Source organism: Capsicum annuum, chromosome 1 (assembly GCF_002878395.1).
Source record: "Capsicum annuum cultivar UCD-10X-F1 chromosome 1, UCD10Xv1.1, whole genome shotgun sequence".
NCBI classification, from domain to species: Eukaryota; Viridiplantae; Streptophyta; class Magnoliopsida; order Solanales; family Solanaceae; genus Capsicum; species Capsicum annuum.
The window spans coordinates 146,142,428-146,145,602 of NC_061111.1; positions in this window are offsets into that span (position 1 = coordinate 146,142,428).

Sequence of the window (3,175 nt, forward strand, 5' to 3'; positions counted from 1 at the left end):
AAATTCAATTTAAATCATTAAATTGAATTTCTAGTTTAAATTAAAAACTTACTTCTAATATATTATTAATTTACTACCAAGTATTATTAATTTATTATATTAAGTAGCATATGTTTTGTATATTTGTGTATATATCTTCTATAGATGTGTATATTTAATGTATACATGTGTATATGTTTTATAAATTGTAAATATATTGTAATGTATATATATTGTAGTATATTTTATTTAAAGTAGTAAATATACATTGAATGGTGCGTATATGTGTGTATATATCTTCTATAGATGTGTATATTTAATGTATACATATGTATATGTTTTATAAATTGGTATATAACTAACTAACTAACTAACTATATATATTGTAATGTATATATATTGTAGTATATTTTATTTAAAGTAGTACATATACATTGAATGATGCGTATATATGTGTATATATCTTCTATAGACGTGTATATTTAATGTATACATGTGTATATGTTTTATAAATTAGTATATATAACAAACTAACTAACTAACTAACTAACTAACTAACTATATATATATATATATTGTAGTATATTTTCTTTAAACTTTAAAGTAGTACATATATATTGAATGGTGCGTATATATGTGTAATTGTGTATATATTTTTTAAATTCTAATGTATTATATACTATATATATAGTGTATGTATGTTGTTTAACGTATTTAAAATGTATGTAGGTAGGTATATATAGTGTATATTGAAAACAAGTTTTTTATTTTATTTTTGACCGAATTTTTAACCGGGTTTAACCGGATTGGGTTAAATGGGCCGGGTTAGGGTTGTTTTTAAAATTTTTACTGTTGAGCCCGGCCCAGCTTGGCCCCGGACCGGCCCACAACCCGGATAATTTTAACGGGCCGGTTCTGGGTTGTCCCGACCCACTTGACAGCCTTAGTTAGATAGAATTTAACTAAGCCTTATTAGTGTAATATGTAATAGAAATTGCTATTTATATATTCTATCTTTTACTTGTCATTTATCTTTAATTTTTTTCCTTTTTTTCTTTTCCCTTAGTTTTTTTTTAATTACTTATATTACCAAACAAAACTTCATTTATGATTGCTATTGTGTTCTCAAACACCACGTTCTTCCAAGAGAGTGGATCAGTCGAAACAATCAATTCTAACAACAGTTGCAATCTGAACGGATATGAGATTTATTTCTTTGATGTAGAATTTTACTGTCTTTATTTTCATTACAGTCATAGCTTTCTATTAGCATAATTATAAAATAATTAATAGTCATATTTATGACATTATTTGGTATTTCATGTTATAATCCTACACATAGAGATATTATAAAATTTTGTATAAATGATCATATTAGTTTTTTAAGACGGTATACTTTTGGTTCTTATTATATTCATGTTTTAGTTTGACTGACAGAATGAGATCGATGAAGATTTTTAAATGATAATCGGTTTGTGGGATTGAATGTTGACGATGACTTGAAGGATTGTGCATTCATTTCGTATTTTTTCTTCCACTTTTTAATAATCAAGGCTGTAAAAATAATGTTATTTATTTATTGATATATTCTCTCCATGAATTATCTTTATTTTGTATTTTATAGAAATTTCTAATTGTCATAAGTTTATAATTTCGTTCAAAGCACGGATAAGTTCACTAGTTATTAAAAATAAAATATATTGTGTTCACGATGGTTGTGCAACATCTGAGGAACAATCGTGGATCCTTCCATTGCAATTGAGCTTTATCTTTATCAATTTTGGTTGCCCATATGCAAGCCTATTAGCATGACTCTGGACTCAAGTGTTGTCTATTCAAGGTAGTCGAGTATATTGTTATTATTTTTTATCATTGCTGAGATAAGCCTCTCAAATGGGCCGGGTTGGCCGGATCAACCTGGCCCATTTAGTAAAATTGGCCTGATTTGACCCGACTGATCAGCCCACGGGCTGTAGGGTATCGGACAGATTTAAATTTTTTTTACACAATTAACTCGGCCTGGACCAAAACCGATCCAGGCCCACAGGTTAACCGACCCGATTTTATTTTATTTGAGAAAAAAAATTGAGAGATTTGGGTCAAACTAGCCATTGGCCCAACGACTATGTAGCATTTTTGGGTCCAAACGACTAGTTTGGCCTTTTTTTTAAAAAAAAAAATTACATTTAAAATTATTTTTTAACCCTAAAAAAATTTCTATAAATACCCTACACTTTTAAATTATTTTTCACATAATTTTTCATTCTCTCAAATCTCATTCTCAAATATTCTATATGTTTAATTTCCTAAAGTGCTCACTTTAATTTTTTAATTTTGCGATTACAAAATACAAGTGGAAGTTTCTAAAGTCGCAACTTTCGGATACTTTCAAAATTTGATATTGTCGTTTCATCTCTTGCGTTTAGTTTTTAATTAGTGTATTAATTGTTGAATATTTAATTTTATTATATTTGTGTATTTTGATTTTTTTTAGTTTAATTTATATTGTGGATAAATTAAGAAACCTCGCCACCAAAGTGTTAAAAAAATTTGTTCCGGAAGCGATAGTGGTAGTAAAAAGTGATTTACTAGCGGTAGAGGTACTTCAAGTAGTAAATATACCTGTGTGCCTCTGATACCGCTTAGTCAACCTTTTGAGGAAGAAGTAAGTGTACCTTTAGGTGTATGTGCCCACGATATGGATCATGTAGAAGCTCAGGATAATTACGGTATGGAAGAAGAAAATGAAGTTGATGCGGTTAATTTAGACGAAGATGATGAAAATATTGGTGAGACACCCGCAGTAGAAAATGTTAACGTTAGATCTAAATCGGTTAATCTCCATTTCCGTCCTCCCCGTGCCCCAAGAGCTCGTAAACCAACTAGTATTGCATGACAATTTTTTGAACGTATATCAGATATTGAGGTGAAATGCAATATTTGTCAATAAATATATAGGCATAAAAGAGGAGGCAAGCAAAGGGGTACGGGTACGTTAATGAGACATGTAAGTGATAATCACGAAAGAGAGTTAAATATTGCAAAAGGTGGTGCGGATGTTGGTGGGCCAACGCAAACTAAAATAGACCCAAGTATAATAAATTGAGGGACAGAAAAGAAATAACAAAAATGGTAGTTGTGGGTTGTTTCCTTTTAATTTTCCTTCTTCTGATGCCTTTCTTCATTATATTCAAGC